Genomic DNA, 23,341 nt, shown 5'->3' with positions numbered 1-23,341 from the left:
CAAGTATGCAACATCCTAGGATTTGTCGCCGACCCAAACCGAACGCTAACGAATAGCATAAGCAGAAGCAAAACGAACTCTCCATACAACATGTAATCCAACGGGATAATAGAGAGACAATCGAAACACATCAACAAATACATTTTATAAACATAGCGTTAAACACAAATAAGCAATTACAAGCCTTACTAGAGGCCACTATCTAGACACCACTCATAACAAAAAGGATTGGGTGGTGGGTAAGCTTAACTCCTCTACAAAAGGGGTACTTCAAAAAGAGACGAGGAGAATAATCCCATCCTTAGATCATCACGGTACCCTAGTGGCATCACGGTACCCTAGTGGCATCTCCGGATCAGTCATGGTCGTGGGTCTGAAATGTTTATAAATCAACAAAGAGAATAAATCTCAATAAACAACTACCTAAGCCTCGCTTAGGCTAACACGTACCTCCGAACAATCCTAAACGTGCAATTCTAACAAACAACGTGCCATAGACAATCACAGGCGTCCTTACCTCGCCTTGGCACATGCACACGCCCTGCACGTTAGAATACCGCCATAACATGGCAATTCGTTCCTCGAGCACATAATACAACCACATAACGTAAACGTGCATAAAACGGTTATTAATCCAGACATGCTCAACAGCAACACAAGCACATTGCATTCCCTAATGCATAACACACGATTATAAATGTCTAGATTATTAACGGCCCCTCGGGCCACCAAACCCCCGCCGGTCTTCTGGCGTAACCAGGCATCGTCCCGCTACTTCGGCGACGGCAACGTCCGGAACCCCCGCCCAGACGGCATTCCATAAAGGAGCATCGATCCGGCCTCCACCGCGATCGGCAACGTCTAGAACCCCCCGCCTAGACGGCATCCAAACCCCCTTCGGGCATCATCTAGAACCCCCGCCTAGATGGAACGTGTCGTGACCATGCACACACTCAACAACCATTACCGATTCTTATCTTTATGAATTAACCAAATGCCAACTAGGTCTGTACTCATCAATTAAAAAGCCTCGCCTTTCTTTTATAACAAAATCTCCGAAAAGTCCCCAAGAGAGAGAAAAACCGAGTATGCACAGAATCGGGGCCAAATTGGGCAGTTGTGCAGTGACCAAAATCCGCTTGAAATAAATAGTAAATCAACTCCAAAAATTTTGAAATTTGGATATATTGTATAAAACATCTTGATAAACATTTTTTTATGAATGACACAAAATCCAATTCTAACTGTAAATGCCTCGTTTTGACACTCAAATCCGGACAGAATCCGGTTCGCTCGGACAGCCCCTCAGACCATCAAAATACAACTCATTCAGTACCCAAATCACTTTGGAAAGCTTTTAAATTTTTATATGTCATAGAAACAAGTGTTTTTAACAATTTTTGTGAAGGAATTTTGTTGAAATAAGGTCTGGAAAATTTTATAAAAATTTGGAAAGACAAGAAGGTCGGGTGAACAGTAACTCCGGCAGCCCTGAGACGGTCCGAAAACCGACTTCCGAATGACCCCAAACAGCTTCCAAAAATTCTGAATTTAAATTATATTATACTTAAAGATGTTGGGAAAAAATTCCATGTGGAAAACTTCCTTAGATTCGGCCCACAATGATCACCAAAAAAATAACAAAGCGCAGAGGTACAGTAACAACCAGAAATCCGAGAATCATTAAACTTGCACCATTAAGCAAATCAAGCTTATACAACCACTAAACCAACTATCCACAGCCCCTAATCCATCCCTAGACATGCCATTAGTAACCCACTAGCCTAACCAAGGATTAGGAAGTCACTTACTAAGGGTTTAAGCAAGAAAACCGGTGAATAGGCAAACTGAGCTTCGGCGGTGAACAGGGCTGGATGGGAAGCTCCGGCGACTTTCCGGCGACCAGGCTGGGATGGTTGGAACGAGAACAAGATGGTGGTGGTCGGGGTACTAGGAGTGAGGCCTAAAGAGAGAGATAAAGAGGGGAAAATGGGTGTTTTCCAGTTGGTTTCTGGGCTTGTTCAGGCTTTTGCGAACAGTCGGCACTCCGGCGGCCGGACGGGTGGATGGATGGCGATTCAAACGGCGAGTCCGGTGGCGTTTGAACCGGAGAAGTAAGGTGGAGGTGATGGTGCTTGGAGCTTCGGCCGATTCCAAGGAGGGGGCGAGAGAAAGTTCCGGGAAGGAGAAGAGAGAGAGAGAGAGAGAGGGAGAGAGAGAGAGAGAGAATTCCGGGAATGAGAAGAGAGAGAGAGAGAGTGACAAGGGTGAGGGTGAGAGTGATAGACAGATATGAGATGACTTCTAAAAGCCTATCAATGGCCAAGATTGAACTACAATCAAATCAAGACATCCAAGGGCCACAATTGAGTCTTCTAATGCAAGATGGGGAAAATATCCTAGGGCAATTAAGGAATAAGCAAAAAGGAGAGAGGGCATTCTTGTCCAAATTTTCGCTTATGGAGGGAAATGCAATTGTCCGAATTGCCCTTCAATATTTCAAAAGTGCTCAATTAACCGAGGGGCAAAATGGTCTTTTTCCACTCCCGGTCCAAATTTTGATTTTTCGATAATTCTAATCGATCCGATAGTTGGCCACGCTAAATGAGACGACGTCCGATAAATTAGTCGTGGAAATCTTGAATATTCGACATCCCAATTAGATTCTAATTAATGGCCAAAATCCAACAATCGCGACTTTAGTGTATTTCAAACTAACGGGCGTCTTTTAGGAGTTACGCGTATTGACACATGGCCGATGACATCGAGCCACATCCAAGTTTACTTGAGTCATGGCGACCTCGGTTGTCATGTAATTGCGAGGGTCAATCACTAGTTCCGAAGGACACGATCTTTCGGATTAGGTTTAGGATTGTTTGAAACTCATACAATGGTTAAGCGAAATCACCCGCGTTCCAATCGTATAAGATTTGCGAATCGTTCCATAGCCATCCTTGGATCGGTCTATAATGGCACAAAATATTTCCTCGTCAATTCTTATGGTCGAAGTGCCAATCCATGATCAAGTTCTTAGGTCCATGTACTTAATTCCTAGCTAGCCTTTCCCTAACGGTTAGTATCTCGAGAGTGATCAATTTTCGAGTGAGATTTTACTGAAAGTGCATTGAAGAAATATTCATTTCATAAATCCCGAAAATGGGTCGAATTTCAGAATGTCACAACTTACCCAACTCAAACTTTTTTGCATTTTTTATGCACTCTTCAATATCATGGCTCTTAACCAATCTTAAGTGTAAATCAAAACTTTTGTTACTTTAGGAGTCAAAAAACTTCGAACCCGGTCCGGTCTGGTTCAGTTGGTACTAACCTAAAAAGGTACACCCACTTCATTTATAGTTTGACCTCTTCCGGTTGGTCTTTCTTCTTTTGCAACCATTAAATTTAGTTGACTTTGTTTTTTTGGAACAAAGTCAACTTGAATCGTTCTTTTTTTCGCTTAAAAAGTTTAGTTGAGTTTGTATTGCAGCATCAATACGCCACAATGAAGTAGTTGGCAGGCACGTACAGCTTGTATAATATAATATATTCATATTGAATTTGTTTTTTCTTTCGCTCAAAAAATTTAGTTGACTTTGAACACTGAAGTAGCCATTAGGCATGTAGAGCTTGTATAAAAATGACAAACAATCACTGAATTTTGATTTAATGTGCAAAATGGTCCCTGAATTTTCAATCTGTTCAATGTTATTCCTGAATTTTTTGTACATATTCAATTTAGTCCCTGAGCTATATGAAAATGTCCAATGTAGTCCTTCCATTAATTTAGAGTAGGGACAATGTTGAATATTTTTATATAGTTCAGGAACTACATTAAACATATACCAAAAGTTCATGGACTATATTGAATAAATGAAAAGTTTAGGGACCACATTGAATTAGGCTAAAGATCATGGACTACATTAGACAAATTAAAAGTTCAGGGACTACATTGCACATTGAGACAAAGTTTAGAGGTTATTATTTTTTTTTGTTTTTGGTAACCCAGGGAACCCCCGCACGGCCGACAGCCGGGAGGTAAACCCTGGGGGCGACACGTGCTAGCCACCACACACGTGCACCGGTTAAGTCACCCTGCGGCGCCCGGGATTCGAACACCCAACCTTTTTGCGAGAGGAAGAGTGCCCTTTCCAGCAGCGCCACCCAGGCGGGTGGTAAGTTTAGAGATTGTTTGTGTCACTATTCCTAATAAAATCTATCTATATAAAGCGATGATCTTGCTGGCCAACAGTCAACTAAGACAAGATCACATTGAATTGTTTCAATAAATAGAAGTGAGCAGACCAACACTAATGGGGAGGTGGGGAATTCCCCACCTTCTTAGGGGAGCTAGGAGTTGGGACGTTGGTTTGACTCCCACGCATTGCAAAAAGACAGAGCAAAAGTCTGAGAGTGAGAAGAGAGTTAGAGTAGGACAGACAAAAAGCAAAAGGAACACTCCACGTTCAAGCACTGCTTCTCCAAATCCCGGGATGGGGTCCTCTATTGTGAGGATGGCAAGGTATATCATGGACATGCCGGAGGGTTTGGAGGCCGCTGTCATCAGGAATGCGATCAAGGCAAGCAATAACTTGAAGATTATGGAGCATTTGAGAGGGTTGGGTTGTGGGGCGGTTTTGGTCAGTGGGATGAGCTGAGGTCGGCTCTTCGTGCTGGGTTCGACCCGACCAGGTGAAATATAGCTTTCGTTACTGGTCTTTTGTGTTTGCAAGTAGTTTAGGAGATGAGTAGATAATGAATTTGCTTGTGTTTGGAGTTGTATTATAGTTGTATTTTCCGATTATTTTCTTAGTTTTGACAGTAATTTGGTTAGCGCTTGTTGCTGCACAAGCAAATTTTTGAGAGAGTGAATGATTAGGAAGCTGTTGTCGAGTCGGAAATTAAATAAGAGTAATGCTTTATTTCCCTGAATTTCCGCTGGTCAAAAGCAGGCGCTCCATGGTTTTATGGAAAATCTTTTGGCTGGTGATCATGTCCGAACTTGTAAATGTTGAAAGGAAAAGGGAAAAAAATACATTAGGCTTAGTGTTTGTGGTGCTTTTGTTTCTTTAATATGGGGAGGTTATATATGGGATCAGCTTAAAAGTGAGAACTGGAATGATTGAATTACATGCTTGTGTTAAAACTCTTTAACATTAAATGCATGTTCGCTATGGATGGTGGTACGTACTTCACTTACATAATAGAAAAAAAGAAAATACAGATAAGAAGGTGGGTGAAAAGAGTAAGATTGAGGATGCAAACCGTTAGATGAGTTACTATGGATGAGTCGCAGAGGGGTCATTCTGATTTTGGATCATATTGGAGTGACTAATGTGGCAGAGGATTAGGTTTATGCTGATAATGGATCTGAGGATGGTCCTCCAGTGAAAACATTTGCTTAAACATGTCTGTCTTAACAAACATGGTCTTTCATCAAAGATTCAACAGGAAGGTTGAATACCTTTTTATCAAAGTTGACCTTTCCAAAAGTAGATCCTTAAGAAAGGTCTAAAAGGTGTTCAGGTTGCTATTCCACATTTGTTACGTTTTCTGCTGGATTAGCTTATAAGGACATGCAATTTTGTCCATCGGTGATTTTGAGCTTTGTATTATTGATGTGCTGAACGTGTAAGTGTGTTCAGACTTTGTATTCGAATGCTGGCCTTTTTATTTATCAATGATGGTCCTGTGCAGATGAAAGTTGTTGGATAGTTTTGTTTAAATTGTGTTTTTGTGCAATTGTGTGCAATTTCTTTTATATCTTGGACAACAGAGTGAATTTATTTGTTTATTTATTCTTGGAACTGATGATGGCTGCATTTTTTTATGGGAATGGGAAACTCTTAGAAGAGTTGGTTCTAGTAGGACGTGAAGGTGTCTTTGTCAATACAGCAAATTTCACTTGGAGAACATAGTTGCAGCTGCAAGGATATCAGGCAAAGAGGTTAATGTCTTACTTGGTATTAATCCAGATGTGTCCTCAGGTAAGTTTTAGTTTTTCCACTGCAATTTGAATGTCATTGTTACCTGATAAGGCCTTTACATTTCCTACCTTACATGTCATTCTCTGTTCAGCTCATTTTTTTCACATTGTTTGTTCTACGCAATCATATGAATTATGGCTATTGTGTCATTAATAGTTCGTTCCTTCTGCTGAAAAATATCACACTAATTTTGTGGGGATTGTCAATTCAGGTCCATCTATATGTTGCCACAGGAAACAAGAACTCTAAGTTTGGTATGAGGAATGGGAAGCTGAAGTGGCTTCTTGATGCTGTGAAATGATATCCAAATGAGCTGAAGCTTGTGGGAGCCCATTGCCACCTTGGTTGCACAATTACCAAGGTGCGGCCTTGTCTTGAGTCATATTAAAGGTTACAACTGTTTATAGAGATACATTCAGTCAAAACTTTTCTTGTCTAACTCTTAATTTACCTTTGACTGGTTGTACCTAACTGAATATGAGGATCATATGAATCTCTCTGTAATTCGTCTGTTTTGCGCATCTGCCACTCAATTCTAATTTACCCCGTCAATTGGCACACTTCTCATATCTCGAGGTTCCTTGTTCTTGTACTTCTTTGGTCGGAATATTCAGAGATGCTGCAGTGCTTATGGTAAATTATATTAACCTAATTTGTGAGCAAGGATTTGAGGTTAATCACTTGAATCTTGGAGGTGCTGGGATAGATTATTACCACACTGGTGCTATCCTTCCTACACCCAGTGGTCTCATTGTCATTGTGAGGATCATACCTTTAATTCTTCACGTCATGTGTGGTTTTTTAGAGGCAATTTGTAATGCTATTGCAGTCCCAATGTGGATTAATTTTTGTTGAGGCAACAAAACTATGACGTATTTGATTTGAAAGACAAGGATATTTACAATTATTATTTTTGAACTGGTAATAATTTGCTTGTGACATTCCGAATTTCGACCCATTTTTGGGATTTATTAAACGTGTATTTCGTCGGTGCGCTTATAGTTAAATCTCGCCCAAAACTGATCACTCTCGGGTTATTTTTAAATTTGAGATTTTGCTAAAATCGCACTCGATCGAATTTGGCCGTTATTTAGAGCCCGAACTTGGATGTCGAATTTTTCGGAGTTTCGTGACGAATTTAATTGGACGGTGTCGATATTATTGTGGCCAGCGTTGATATGGCCAGGAATTATCGAAAAGCGAAATTTCGACCGGGTGCGGATTTGGACTAGTAGACCTCCCTCGTAGTGTGTTTTATTTGGTGTCTGTTGGTCTTTTCTTTATTTTGAATTGAGATTTTTGGGACCGTTAGATCAATCAACGAGATCAATTTATGGCCGTTGGATCACACTCATTGTTTGACTTTTCTCTCTCTCTCTCTCTCTCTCTCTCTCTCTCTCTCTCTCTCTCACTCACTCACTCACGCTCACGTCCCCTCCCCCTTTGCCCCATGTAGACTGTCCTTCTCTCTCTCTCTTTCTTTTCTTTTCTTTCTTCTTTTCTTCTCTTCTTCTTCTTCCTTTCTCCTTCCTTCCCGCCGTTGCTCCTGCTTCCCTGTTCTTGTTGCCTGACGCCGCCCGCCGCTCGCCGAGACCAGCCCAGCCACTGCTTGCCGTCTGCCTTATGCTGCCGTTGCCCCGACAGATTTGCGCCGCCGATCGTCGCCCGCGATCCGCTGCCGGCTTGCCCATGCCGCACGCGAGCAAGAAAGCCTTGTCGCCTGCGGTTCGGCTGGGCGCCTGGCCAGCCGCGGTTCGGGCGCCGCCTGGCCGCCGCCGACCCGCCCTCCGTTGCCCCCGCCACCCGCGACGCCGCCGTGTCGCCTCCGACCGCCGCGCCACCTCCCCTCCCCCTGTTTCTCTCTTTCCCGGCTTCTCCCTTGTTTTGGCTCCCCGACTTCGCCGCCGCCGTGCGCCACTGTTCCGGCCGCCGCCGCTCCGCCTTCGCCACCCAGCCTCTCCCCTCAGCCACCTCCGCCACCCAGCTGCCCCCCTTGGCCGCCACCACCTCCCTCCTCTTGTTTTTCCTCTTCCCCGACGCTTCCTCCGTTTTGAGCTCTCCCTGGCTCCGCCTCGTCCAGCCGCCGCGCGCCGCCGTTCCAACTGTCGCCACTGCTCCGTCCGCCCCCACCAAGCTGCTTCTCTCTCCCCCTCCTCCTCCCTGGTTCAGCCGAGCTTCTTATTCCAGCCCTTGTTCCAGCCGCCGATTCGTCGCCGCCGTGAGTCGCCGTGCGTCTGCCGGAGACGCTGCTGTGCCGACGCAACTGCTGGTCCATTTCGACGACCTTGCTGCCACGTGCTGGCCCCCTGCTGCTGCTCCTTTCCCCTGTTCCTCTCTCTCGCCGCCCTTGTCGCCATTTTCGTCGCCGTTGCTGCCCAGCTGCCGCTGGAGCTGCTGCTGTTCCGGTGAGGCCCCTGCTGCCACCTCAGCCGGAGCTCCCTTGCCGTCCCTGTCGCCCGGCTGTGGCCGAGAGCCTCATTGATCGCCGTTGTTGCTGCTGTTCCGGCGAGTCCCCGCTGCCCTTGCCCGTTTCTTGCTCAAGTCGAGGTAAGCGACTTCTTAATCCCGACTTAGGATGATGGGTATTGCTAGGCTTGTTTAGGGGTTCAGGTGTGGGCTGAGTGTAGTGGATATAGGGGCTGTTCGGGGCGGATTTGGCGACCGTTCAGCGAAATTTGGTGGCTGAATTGTGGGCTGGTTCGGGGTGAACAAATGGGTCGGAATATGGGCTGAATCAAGGTGGTTTATTGCTGATTTTATGGCTGGTTTGGAGGTCGTATAATGCTGGAAATTTATGTCAAAGTTTATTAGTTGTTCGCTTGTGATTCAATGTTCGATTGTTGATTGTTCGTGTTGGTTTGTTTGGGCCGACCTAATGAGAAAGTGTAGGCTGAGTTGTGGCTGTCTAAGGACCAGCTTGGTGTGATTGAATGAGGAGCTGGGAGTGTTTGAATGGCAGGTTAACTTGTGATGGTCCACGTGCGATTTAATGCTTGAATGTGAATTTGGTGGATTTACTTTGGCGTGTGACTGAGTATTATATGAGTTGAGTTGGCGGATGATTGAGATTTGTCTAGTGGCGATGGTATGTACTCAATGGAATGTGGCGTATGTGCTTGTCTAAATGGCCTGAGGCGTGTTTACGCGGGTCTGTGGAAGAAAAGTTGGGCCTGAGGCGTGTTTACGTGGGTCATTGGAAAGAAAGTTGAGCCTGAGGCGTGTTGACGCGGGCTGTGAGAATGGGCCTGAGGCGTGTTGACGCGGGCTGTAAGAATGGACCTGAGGCGTGTTGATGCGGGCTGTGGGAAAGAACCTGAGGCGTGTTTACGCGGGTCATGAATAGTTGGATGAACATGCATGTGGAATGTGCTTAATTGAATTGGGTGAACGCACGTGTGTATGACGCTCAAGTGATTGTGATGTGTTCTTGGAATATTATTGCTTATAGTGATTTGACTAATATGCATAGTTGGCGCATGATTAGAAGCGAGGTAAGTATGTTTATGTGATTTCTAATACGTCGATGGTTAGATTGCATGTTGAGACTTGTCTGGGTACCCATTGGCCTAGGTGGGGTTTAGGTTGTCTGCTTATTGAGATTTATCCCATTCCCGTTGTTAAACATTTTTCAGGCTTGAAGTGGCGAACAGTCGTCATATGCGGTTCGGAGACCGGAAGTGGTAGTGGACATCGATGTTGCTTCCCTTCTTGTATGCCCCCTTTTTATATAGTGTAGTAGACTATCCAACCACCGTCCCCTTTTGCCGAACGTGATTTATTCATTAGTAGCCTGGGTTGTTATGGCGTAAATGAAATTATTGTTTTGCGCTATCCCTCTGTCATTATCTTTTGTCTGGGTTGTTTTATTTCCGCTTCCGCTTGCGTTTGTTTTCGCATGTTTTGTTTGGGTCGGCGACGTGTCCTGGGACGTCGTGTTCAATACGACCTTCGAGGGATGTCGCGAGTCCGTTGGGGTTCGGGGCGTGACATTGTTCATGCTATTTTGTTGATAATCCCACCATTGTTAGGTGTTCCCAACACTTTTAGGTGTCCTTACCCGGTTTTATGTCTAGTTTCTGGGCAATCATGACTTGCTTGAATAAAATTGTTCAGAATCTCTTACCTACAAGGTTTGCTAGCTTATTGTAGTTAAACAAATATGTGCTCATTGTTGATTGTACTGTCATCTAATTGGACTGAACTTGCATCCGTTTGTGGTTAAACGCAGGTCCACGAGCTGGTCCTTTCTCGTAATCTTAAGCTCATTATTGAATCAGGACGATTAAACAATGAAATTCTTTGTTCCATTAGTTTTAACTCCAATTACGCGATTGACCAAAGAGAAACCGGTGTTAAGACTAGTGGAACAAAGAATTTCATTGTTATTTATGGTAGCTTGGTAGAACTTATCTATGCGAGTCTTCATGGTGCATATCAGGTTAGTCTATCTTCACTCATGCCTCTGAAACATATTTAATGGCTCAGCTAATGTTTTTTTCTTTGATGTTGTTTATCCAAACAATAAGAATATCAAGTTTGAGTCGATTCGTCTCTCGTCATCAGACATCACTTTTGCCTCTATTTGATATTTGGAAGCCTGGTTTAAGCCTTGATCCTTATATTTTCACCATCAATTTGTTTAGGTTATAGCAGAATATTTTCACTTATAGTTGTTCAAAGGAAGAGTCTCAGTCATTATTGTGCATACCACATGGATTGCAATAGCAACGGAGCATAGCTAGTCTTGGCATTTTTGTTGCCAGGAAGATGAAATATATGTTACCGCAATTATGGTTAAACATCTCATTCCTTCCTATAGATCCTTTTTTGAGAAGTTTTTTTCATTATTTTTATTGGGATTTGGGGTTTGAGGGGCTTACTTTTTGGAAGTGAAGAAAATTTGACACTAGTTTGTCAAATGAGGGTTTGCCACACGACATGTATCGATTTAAAATGAGAAAATGATAAGAAGAGACAATTTATCGTTTAAAAGATATAAATCAATAAGATAAAAAATATTGTAATTTGAGACAAATAAAGATTAATGTACAAATTTTACAAAAGGCATGATTACAATCAAATCAACTAATGCAATAGAGTGATGCGATTAGTAAGACATACCATGTGAAAATTAATGGCATAGTGATCAAGACATAATTTCCTACACTTTCCAAGTTGGAAACACATCTCCAACAAATTTATCTTTTTTTAAACAAAATAAAAAGAGCTAAAAACTGGTTTAAAACCGGTTCTACCTGAGAACCAGCGTATTAAGGATCTAAACCGGTTCCGCAATTTTTTTTTTCAGGAGCTACTTGATCCCCGTGTGAATTGGCCTAGAACTAGTCAAAGAAGTTCAGTTCCTGAGTTGAACTGGCTCGGTTGTTTACCTCTATCCGCCCGTGCTCATACTTTCAATAAAATTACTTTCAAAATTATAAATATTTTCATAAAAACTATTTTAGACTTTCCAAACTTGTATTATAGAAAATCAGGCTAATAGGAATCATGCACATCCTTAGGAATGGTTTAGGCGCCTGAATAAGCCAAGTAAAAGAATGACTTCCTCATCCTCAAAACATGCATATATGTATGATGAAATAAACAACCAATTGCACTTTCATGACAAGTTTTAAGACTTCTAATGCGTTTATCCCTATTTTTAATGATAGTAACTTCATTTAATTGTGAAAACATATATTTGTATTATGTATGCACATATTATACAACATTTGAAAAAAATATCTAAACTAAAACATGATGAGAATCTTTGATTATACATTTAATCAGAAGTGTCCCCACTATTTATTTTTTTAGCCGTAATTATTCCTTAACATCCACAATCATGTGATATGGTCTCCTAAGCATACTTCAAGAGTTTTGTAGTGACGAGGTCCTTGACTTGATAATTACTATATTATTCATATATGAAATAGAAATCCTTACCTTGTTAAATACTTTCAAAAGCTCATCATAAACGAGTTTTTTTAGACATTTATATAGGTCAATCAAAATAAAAATTGTTGACACCTAAATTTTGCTCACCCAATTAAAATTTATTGCACAAAAATTAGATATTAAATTTTTAACCTCCAAAAAAAATATTTTCATTAAATTGCATGGCATATAAATGTTAGGTGCCTCTTGCATTATTAGAATGTATTTTCTTTAATCCAAGAAAATTTTAAAAAAAGAAAAAAAACTAGTATCGGGCCGGGTCAACCCGGCCCTCTCTTTTTTTCCCCCGGGGTCCGGCCCGTTTTTCTTTTTTCCTTCTTTTTTTCCCCCGAGCTGGGCTGGCCTAGCCTGCCTTCCCTCTCCTTTTTCCCTCCGGCCCAGCCCTCTCTCTCTTTTTTGTGACATCCCAGAGCGTCACATACTAAGGCGTTCTTTAGTTTTTTCACTTATAGCACAAGTGGAAGACAATACACAATCAAAGTAAACATTTCTCATTCAGTAGACACACACACAACATGCAAATACCACATCTTCATTTAATATTTGGATTCATATACAAGGGTGATTTGGATGACATCATCTTTAAACACGACAACAAAAGACCACATTTAGGAGGTCAAAATAGTGTCCTACTCCTCTAATGCCATCCAAGTGAAACCCATGGTTTCTGCTATTTCCAATCACCCATCCTCATGGTCATAGCCAAAAAGTAACGATCGTGTCACCAAAATAATTCCACTATATACAGCAACATCTGCAACTCCACCCCGCTACTCATCGTCACCACCATCGTCACTGCTGTCACTATCAGGATAAGGGATCGGCGGCATGTCTAAAACTCTGTAAAAATGAATATCAATAGGAGTGAGCTAACGATCAACAAGAGATGAAAACAAGTTCATAAACTGACCTATCTATCATACTCTTGATTCCTAGGACACACCTACATGAAGTGCATTTTAGACAAACAAGTAAAATTGGTATTTCCTTTGAAAATCATGTGAATCAAACAATCATGTATCACATATGTCACACAAATCATATTGCATTAATGTACATGTCATTGGGTCCACCCCCATGTCACGGTACAACCGGTGGCAAGCTGGCCCGTGCGGGTCACTTCCGGTGCGCAAACCGGACTTCCATGGCACGCTGGCCGTAGGCATCCCACTCTCCGGGGCATCTTGATTTCTTAAAAAACCAAGGCATTCTCTTCATGACAACAACAACCCTTCGCCGAGGCATCCACGGTTCATCAACCGTAGGCATCACATAAACGTTGCCAAAGATCTCAAACATAACCAGTACATGACAACATGCAAATATGATAACTCATGTGTACATAACAACATGCCACTACCATAATATCACATTATTTTAATCGTAGTAGCTTTTACACCACATTTCGGATTCTGCCATCAGATGAATAACCTCATTTGCCCCATCATTTGACCTCCAAACAAAGTCTAACATATCTCATTAGAAAGCTCAGAATGTGCACATTATATCTCCAGAACACATCAAGTCAAGATTCTAATGTTTCCATGTGAGAAATGGCGTATCTTTGAAATCGGGTAAATTTGAGCAGTTTTGCATAGTAACGGAAATCCTTTCAAAATAAATAGTAAATGGACTTTGAAAATTCTAAATTTTATATATGTTATAAGAAATACCCGGATAAACATTTTTCGTAAGAACTCAAAGTCCAAATCGTTTTGTAAGTACCTCATTTATTAGCTCAAAGACAGACTAAAAATTGTTTGCTGGAACAGAACCTTTGATTCTTAAAATCAGCTCTTTACTGTATCCAAATCATCTCTAAGGCTGCGCATGGCAACCTTTCTGTGCCCGGGAACAGATTCTGGTCAGAAATGATTTTTTTTATTCTGTGCCCGGTGTCGCGCCACGCTCTCGCGTGCTAGAATGGAGGTATTTTTCCATGCGGGCCTCTCCCAGACCATACCTCACATGACAACGAGGTTTATTTGATCTAAATTTGAACTTGGAGTCGCCACTAGTCATTTACGGTAGGTTGACTAGAAACCTAATTGAGGTACGGGAGAAGTACCGCAATCCTACGAACCAGAGATTCTGAATAAGGAACTTGGTTACGTTAATGATCCCAAATCCAGACCATTAACGCCCTTTCGGTACCTAAGAGCGATATGGCATGTCTAACGTGTCACACGGATCCCTAAGGTCAATTCACTAATCTAATCATGAGCAAACAGTTAAGCACCCAAGAATTAAATGCACATCCAATGGCAAATCAATCATAGCAACCCTAATTTGGCCACTAAAAATGAAAATCTAGTAAACACCCAAACCCTGATAAAGCTCTAATAGCTTGTTCATTTCATGGTGTATTTTTTAGGTTTAGGGTTTTTTAGGAGTTTTATCCTTAAATTTAGAATTTTCCAAAAAATGCCACTTAGGCATTTCGGAAAATTCAAATTTTACTTTTTATGACTGGCCACAATGATTTTGAATCATTATGTGAATTTTTAAATTTTTTGATTTTTTTTTGATTTTTTTGATTTTTTTTAAATGTCATTTGGGCACTTCAAAAATTCAAATTTCACTTTTTATGGCTGGCCACGGTGATTTTGGACATTTCTGTGAATTTTCAAATTTTTTGAATTTTTTTTGAATTTTTGATTTTTTTTTGGAAAATATTTTTAACCGAGGAATTATTTTTTTGTGATTTTCTGAAATTTTTGTGAATTTTCCAAATTTTCAATTTTTATTGATTTTTCAAAATTTTCAAATTTTTTTTATTTGTATTTCCAGAATTTTCGTAATTTTTATGAATTTTCTGAAAATTTTTTGTATTTTTCTGAATTTTCTGTAATTCTTTGAATTTTTATGAATTTTCTACAAATTTTCGAATTTTCTAAGAAAATCTAATTTTTTTTTATGATTTTTGTGATTTTTTTATTTTTTTATTTTTTTGAATTTTCCCGCAAGGGGACGAGCCGGACCGGACCGGTTCAGCCGAGGCCGGACCGGACCAGTTCAGCCGAGACCGAACCGGCCGGCACCGGTGCCGGTCGCCGGTCACCCTCTCCGGCGGGCACGGTGCCAAAACGGCACCGTTTTGGCCTTCTTCATTGGGGAATTTCCCCGTACACTTGGTAGGCATGAATTTGTATTTAATGTTTTCGAGGCCGCCGGTATGAACCTTTCGCCGGCGACCTTCCGGCGGCCTTTTGGCCATTCTGATTGCACCAAAGTGATGTCTATACGTTCGAGTATCTATCTAGTCCAATCACATCGCCGCCGGACCTTCGCCGGCCGGCGAAAAACCGATAGGAAAATCCTAACCTAAACGATATTTTCCAGAACACTAATTCTAAAACTATCCATCCTAGCCGTCTAAATCGGTTCTAACAACTATCAAATCATCAAACAAAGGTCAAAGAATACTAACCTGAAAGGCTTAAGGCCATGGCAATGCTCCGGCGAGGGGGTTTACATGGGGGGCCAACTCGGTTTATGTATTTTCCATGCCCAAAATGCGATCAAACCACATCAAAACTGAGTAGAAACTAGTTAGAAGCATCAACGAACTCAAATTTGCAAAAGAAAACACACAAACATGCATATTAAGATTGAAATTGAATTCTGGAAAATTTTGAAAAAATGGTTCTCGGCCGACTTTACCTGCTTCGTTCAATCTTCAAACGAGATTGTCGAGTTGATCGGCGACCTGAGAGTTGTTCCTTGATGTTTAGTCGTCCTCCTAGTGCTTCTGGATTCGCCGGAACAGGTCCGGATGCGCCGGCCGAGATTGATTTTCAGACCTTCGCGGTAAGCTTTGTCTGGTTCAAGCCGTGAGGGGAAGATCACAACTCCTTCACGATTCGCCGGCGCTCCGCCGTATATGGCTGCGTCGGACACTCGTGAGGCGATCCTCAACCCTCTCTCTCTAGATTTTGCGTTGTTTCTCTCCCTTTCTCTCTCTTCTCTCTCTCGGGAAATTCGTCCAACATGTTCTCCTCTATTCTTCAGTTTTTTTTTTTTTCTGTTTTTGTTCTTTGATTTCCCGCTCGAAATTCGGTTGGAACCAAATTCTAATCGGTTTTAGTTGTTAACCAGTGCCAGCTGGACATTTTCCAGCTGGAAAAATCGATTAGAACGTGCTCAAATAACTGGAACATGATCGATGAAGTCGCGGGTTTGAGTCAGTTTTTTTGGGTTTATCGCGGGTTGGGCGACCGGGCGAAGAAGATGAACTGTTTGGGTCGGGTCGGGTCGACCTGCCTGACCCGGCAGTTCCGATTTTATGTAAATTCGCAAATTAAGTTCGATTTCCACCAAACCCCGAAATTGAATTTCCCATCATATTCCGAACCCAAACATATAATTTTCCCCAATTTTTATTATAATTATGCCCAAGATTTTCTCATTTTTATATTCGAGTTAATAGGGTTTTGTTTAATTTGATGTCCTAATGACCTGATTAGGCAAAATTGATGCAAAAATTGAATTACCCACCCCTGATTAACCCTAGAAATGATGGTCTCACATTTCAACAATTTCATTTTGGGCACGATTCCCAATTTGGGTTTAAAGTTCTTAATTTTCAATCAAATTTCGGGGATTTTTATTTTTATGTCAAATTGTGCAATTGGACTGACCATTGTGCAATTCAAGGTCCCAGAATCAATTGTTGTGAAGACACTGACTCAAAATGTCTAGAAAAAATTTAATTTCATTTTTAGTTCAATTCGGGTTTAATTTTGCCCAATTTTTGGAAAAACATATACCCGATTGAGATTTTCTAAAATTGACAGTGTATTTATGAAATTGGATTTAAAAGAAGACTAATGACTATTTTTATGGAATTTTATGATTCCATTTGCTATTTTTCTTGATTTTCTTGCTTATTTTGACTAAAAGAAATTAAGAAAAAATGCAGAAAAATGCTAAAAAATTATTTTTTGGTTTAGAAATAGGTTTCAAGGCTTGGCCAAGATTCCTAGACCTAATTTTGAAATTTTTGAAAATATAAAAAAATGAGCTAAAAATTAGGTGTCAACAGCTGCCCCTATTTGAGATTAAGCTCGTTAGAGGTTGATGTCAAAGACAATGTGACACCTGAATTTTTAGTCGACTCACTAAACAAGATGGAAATCTCATAACAACTGATTAGGGTCTTGCTTTTGGAATTCGTGATCTAATCCAAAGGTTCTCTTTTTAGAATATATTTTGAAAGGTTCTTAATGATTGAGAGAGAGAAACTTACTTGTTTGTGAGAGTTTTTTTGTTGCTCATCCAAGGGCATGAATTGATGGTAGTGATGATTATGATGATTATTCTGATTTCGCGGTTTAAAGACAAGCTCACGAACCATGAACGCCCGCAGCTCTTCGCTTTAGGACTTGAATTTGCCTAGTGGTTCCTCACTGGTAGGACTTTGGATATTTGCCTAATGAATCCTCATCAAATAGAACTTTGGAATTTGCCTAGTGGCTCCTCCCCAGTAGGACTTGAAATTTACCTAGGGGCTCCTCGCCTGTAGGACTTTAATTTGCCTAGTGGTTCTTCGCCTGTAGGACTTTAATTTGCCTAGTGGTTCTTCACCAGTAGGACTTGAATTTGCCTAGTGAATTCTCGTCAAATAGGACTTTGAAATTGCCTAGTGGCTCCTCGCCAAATAGGACTTTAGAAATTGCCTAGTGACTCCTCGTCAAATAGGACTTTAGAATTACCTAGTGGCTCCTCGCCAAATAGGACTTGTGTAATAGTTTTCTGAAGCTACGGTTTGCGATCACTTACGGGAGGGTCAATTCTCCAAGGCTACAAATCCGCGATCACTCAGAAGAACTATAACGAGGCCATGCTTTAAGCCCAAAATGTCATCCAAAGCTACAGGTTGCGAACACTCGGAGGGTGATGGCTCCGAAGCTACAAACCTGCGAACACTTGGTAAGACCATAAAAATCACCATGAATAGGCCATTCTTTGGGCCAAAAAGTCATCCAAAGCTACATGTCGCGAACACTCGGAGGGTGATAGCTCCGAAGCTACAACCCGCGAACACTTGGCAAGACTATAAAAATCACCATATTCAAAGTTGCAAAATCGCGATCACTTATGAGAATCATCACTCAAAGGCTACGAAGTGCAATTTGCTTTAGAATATCTGTTTTGCCTAGTGGCTCCTCGCCAAATAGGTCTTTGGATGAGGCCATGCTTTGGGCCAAAAAAGTTATCCAAGGCTACAGGTTACGAACACTCAGAGGTTGATAGCTGTTAACATTGCTTCAAGCATTGTTCATTTCTGATCGAAACGATACAACCAACCTCTTATTCATCTTGTCTTGATCATTCATGAAAGACTATCTCTTTTGATCTCTTCTCCCAGTTTCCTTGGAGATGATAAAAGGGAAAAGTACGTTAGAAAGCAACATTGAGAAAAATGAATTTGAGAATGACACTTCCCTTTGTGTTTTCCAACTCCATTGAAAGATTTTAGAAGTCTTGAGTCATCTCAGATTTCCTTTTGTCATATCCTGCAAAATGAACAAACATGTTCTATGGAATGCATGATATGCATGATATGCACATATTGTAAATAGTGCCAATTTTTCTTGAAAGTCCGTCTTCATTTCGTGGGTAGAAAATCTTGACAGCATCTGCATTTACAGGATAGGCTAGTTCTGTTCCCGCCATATCTACAAGAATCAGTGCTCCTCCAAGAAGAACTTTCTTGACAATGTATGGGCCCTCATAATTCGGAGTGAATTTCCTACGTGGGTCTGAATTATTGGGAATGACTTTCTTCACTACTAGATCATCCATTTCAAAACGTCTTGGTTTTACCTTTCTGTTGAAAGATTTAGCAATTCTTTTCTATTAAGCTTGTCCATGACATATAGCCCTTAATCTTCTTTCATCAATCATGTTGAGCTGTTCACATCTTTGTTAGCTCCATTCAGCTTCTGAGAGTTTCAATTGGGATAATATCCTTAATGAAGGAATTTCTACCTCGATGGGCAATACTGCTTCCATCCCATAAACTAATGGAAATGGAGTTGCCTCAGTTGATGTTCAAATTGAAGTTCGGTATGCCATCAGAGCATACGGCAATCTTCATGCCAATCACGATAGTTCTCAGCTGTTTTGGATAATATCTTCTTGATATTCTTGTTTGCTGCTTCCACTGCTCCGTTCATTTGTGGGCGGTACGGAGATGAATTCAAGTGTCGAATGTGGAAGTGTTCATGCAGATCATTTACGATTTTGTTATTTAAATTTGAACCATTGTCGGTAATGATTGCTCCTGGAACTCCATACCTAGCGATAATGTCTCGCCTGATGAATTTTGCCACATTCTTAGCGGTGACATTTGTATATGAATTCGCTTCGATCCACTTGGTGAAGTAGTCAATTGCCACCAAGATAAAGCGATGTCCATTTGAGGCCTTGGGGTTAATTGGACCAATCATGTCAATTCCCCACATTGAAAATGGCCATGGCTCTGACATTTGATGCAGCTCATTCGGCAGTGTATTGATTCTGTCTCCATAAACTTGACATTGGCGACAATACCTCACATGTTGAATGCAATCTGTTTCCATTGTCATCCAATAATATCCCAATCTCATGATTTTGCGGGCTAGGAGATGGCCGTTCATGTGCGGACCACATTCGCCTTCATGGATTTCTCTCATGATTTGTTCAGCTTCTTTGCTATCAACACATCTTAATAGAATCGAATCGAATGATTTCTTATAAAGAACCTGTCCGCTGAGAAAGAACTTATTGGCTATCTTTCTGATAAATTTTCTGTCACCTGTCTGCCTTTCTTCAGGAAATTCTCCTGCTTGTAAATACTTCTTGATATCATGAAACCATGGTTCATTGTCAAATTCTGCTTGAACTACCATGCAGTGTGCTGGTTGTTCGAGAATATTGATTCTCAATGGTTTTATATCTATACCATCTTCAGCTTGGAGTAAGGATGATAAGGTTGCAAGAGCATCTGCGAAATGATTATGAGCTCTTGAAAGATAATCAAATGTTATTTCTTCGAATTCCTCCATCATTCCTTCTAAGTATTTGTGATAAGGAATTAGCTTTGCATCACGAGTTTGCCATTCTCTAGTTGTTTTCAATATAATGAGCATAGAATCTCCATATACTTGCAACCTTTTTACCCTCATTGAAAGGGTTAATTGTAAGCCGAGAATGCACGCCTCATATTCAGCAATGTTATTGGTGCATGGGAATACCAGTTTTGCGGATACTGGATAGTGTTGGCCTTCTGGGGAGATCAGTACTGCCCCAGTTCCTGATCCGGCTAAGTTGGTTGCACCATCAAAATACATGGTCCATTTGTCATCGACTAATGTCAATATGTGGTCATCAAGTCGTTCTTCAGAACTGGCAATATTTTGCGAATTTTCTGCCAACATGTCTTCTATCGCTCATCGTTTGACTGACTTTTGGGATGAACTTCTGATGTCGAACTCAAACAACAAGACTTGCCATTTTGCTAATTTCCCGATCAAGGAGGATTTCTCAAGAAGATACTTGATCGGGTCATTCTCGGTCACTAGCAAAATTTGGTGATGAAGGGTGCACTGTCTTAATCTGTGTAATACCCAAATCAATGCAACATATGTCTTCTCAACTGCTGGGTAATTCACTTCTGATGTTGTGAATTTCTTGCTCAAGTAATAAATGGCTTGTTCTTTACCATCATTTGGCCTTCTTTGTACAAGCACCACTCCTAACGACTCATTGTGAATCATCATATATAAGATCAGTGGGACTCCATGAATTGGTGGCACTAACACTGGTAGGCATATCAGATATTCTTTGATTTTGTCAAAGACTTGTTGACATTCTGCATCCCACTTTACTTTGGCGTTTTTCTTCAACAGCTTGAAGAATGGTTTAGCAGTCTTAGAAAGCTGATAGATAAAACGGGCAATAAAGTTTAATCGCCCCAACAAGCTTCTCACTTCTTTCATCGTAGAAGGAGTCTTTAAGTCATTTATCGCCTTGATCTTGGAAGGATCAATTTCGATTCCCCTGTTACTGACCACAAATCCTAGTAGTTTGCCAGATTTTGCCCCAAATACACACTCGTTGGGGTTTAGCCGCAACTTGTACTTTCTAAGTCTTTCGAACAACTTGTGAAGTACCTCAACATGATCTTCTCCTTGTTTGGATTTTGCAATCATGTCATCCACATATACTTCGATTTTTTTGTGCATTATGTCATGGAACAGAGTTACCACTGCCCTTTGATATGTGGCACCAGCAATTTTTTAGACCGAAAGCCATCACCTTATAACAAAATGTGCTCTATGGTGTTATGAAGGATGTTTTCACCTTATCCTCTTTCTTCATGAGGATTTGATTATATTTTGAGAAACCATCCATGAATGAAAATATTTCGAACCCAGCAGTGCTATCCACTAATACATCAATATGTGGAAGCGGGAAATCATCCTTTGGGCTTGCTTTATTTAGGTCACGGTAATCAACACATACCCGCACCCGACCATCTTTCTTCATCACGGGTACTATGTTGGCAACCCATTCTGGATATGGCACTACTTCGATGAAACCGACTTTGAGTAATTTCATCACCTCTTCTTCTATTTTCTTTGCCAATTCCAGCTTTGTTCGCCTCAATTTTTGCTTCTTCGGTGGAATACCTGGATCAATTGGCAAAGCATGTTCAACTATACTTGGATCAAGGCCTGGCATGTCGGCATAGGACCATGTGAATATATCTTGATATTCCTTGAGCAAATCTGTTATTCTTTCTGCTTCTGCTGAGGGAAGACTTTCTCCAATCTTAACCTCTTTGGGGTTCTCTTTATCACCAAGATTAACAGTAATCGTTTTCTCTAACGTGAGTGGCTTTGATTCTTCATGACGGATCCATTCTCTTTTTATCCATTCCTCATCTTCATTATCCCCTTCAATATCACAAGTGATCTCCTCGGAGAGATTTGGGTCACCTATGAACCTATTATGAATGTGTGAATGCTCATGCTTGACATGTAACAAATATGATTAGTAATTGCATATGCAATGAATTTATGCATGAGGTTTAATGAAAAACCATTTTGGAAAATTATTTTGAAATCTGTTTTGAAGAGATCAAGAGAATAGAGCTAATCCTCATATCCTTGGACATCCTTGCTCTTAAAACCATTTTCGCAATGAGGAGTCATATGGAAACCCAAAGCCTCAAGCCTCACGTGTGAGAGCAATATTCATCATTGGTTTGGTTTTGTTTCCATACGTCCTTAACAAAACATTGAACAATTTTATTGAATTTGAAAAATGCAATTACATCTCTATTGAAAAGGAATGTAAATTGCAACTGAATTGAAATTGCAAACAACATCAATATGAAACAGACAAATTGTAAAGGCAACAATAAGGAAAGGGTTCAAGAGAATCTTCCTACTCCAGTGCGTAGGTGTCTTCGTCTTCAGTTATAACGACGCTGATAATGTTCTCTTCAAATAAGCCCAACAAGACAGGCTCTGCTTCTGCATGTAAATTTTCTTCTGAAAGCAGTTTGGGAGGCCCAGGAAAGTTTTCTCTGATATGAATCTGATGATAGGGTGACTCTCTAGCCTTACCCTTCCATGTTGATGGGTTAATGGTTCGATCACCTCGGCTTCTACGGCCTTCATGATTCTTTTGACCTTGGCCTCGGCCTCCTTGGTGATTACTAGTGACTTCATACCCGACCCCATGCTTTTTCTTTGTGCCAAATGGGATAATGGATTCTTTAATTCCTTGCGCTTTTGTCCCAAGTCCATCACCAAGGTTGAATCCATATTGGCATAATACTTTTCCAGACATAATAGACGATGCCGAAAGTTCCGAAGACTTTATGACACTACCAGCGGGAATTTGTATCATGGAAATCATCTCAAAGGAATGATAGCTGGGCTCTTCTTTTATCTCAGGCTCAACATAAGGTATGGCACTTTCCTTGTAAATGGTGAAGTCCATCTCCCCGTGCACGGCAATCATTTTACCATTAATAACAAATCTAACCTTTTGATGAAGACTAGAACGAATGGCGCTAGCCATATGAATCCAAGGCCTCCCCAGCAGTAGGTTGAAAGTCCTTGGAATGTCTACCACTTGAAAATTGGTCAGGAAAGGCACAGGGTCTATAGTTACTTCCAGCTCGATGTCACCGATAACATCTTTCTTCATCCCATCAAACGAACGTACATTCACCTTTAAAGGTTTGATAAGTTCTTCACTAATCCCCAAGCGATACAGTGTGCTTAGTGGACACAAATTAAGTGCGGAACCATTATCGATCAGCACCCGTGACACCTCCTTGCCCAGGCATTTGACGGCAATATACAGGGCTTTATTGTGGGAACGCCCATCAATTGGGA

At 41.0% G+C, this 23,341-nt stretch overlaps 1 pseudogene; it reads left to right on the top strand.

The window, feature by feature from the left end:
- The first annotated feature begins 1,932 nt into the window (after window positions 1-1,932).
- Window positions 1,933-10,461, top strand: LOC115689063 (diaminopimelate decarboxylase 1, chloroplastic-like; annotated as a pseudogene).
- The last annotated feature ends 12,880 nt before the right edge of the window (window positions 10,462-23,341 follow it).

Source organism: Syzygium oleosum, unplaced genomic scaffold (genome assembly GCF_021117445.2).
Source record: "Syzygium oleosum isolate NSW1041296 unplaced genomic scaffold, Sole_v2.1 Sole_v2.02, whole genome shotgun sequence".
Classification (NCBI taxonomy): Eukaryota; Viridiplantae; Streptophyta; class Magnoliopsida; order Myrtales; family Myrtaceae; genus Syzygium; species Syzygium oleosum.
This window is presented reverse-complemented; position numbering and strand designations above follow the sequence as displayed.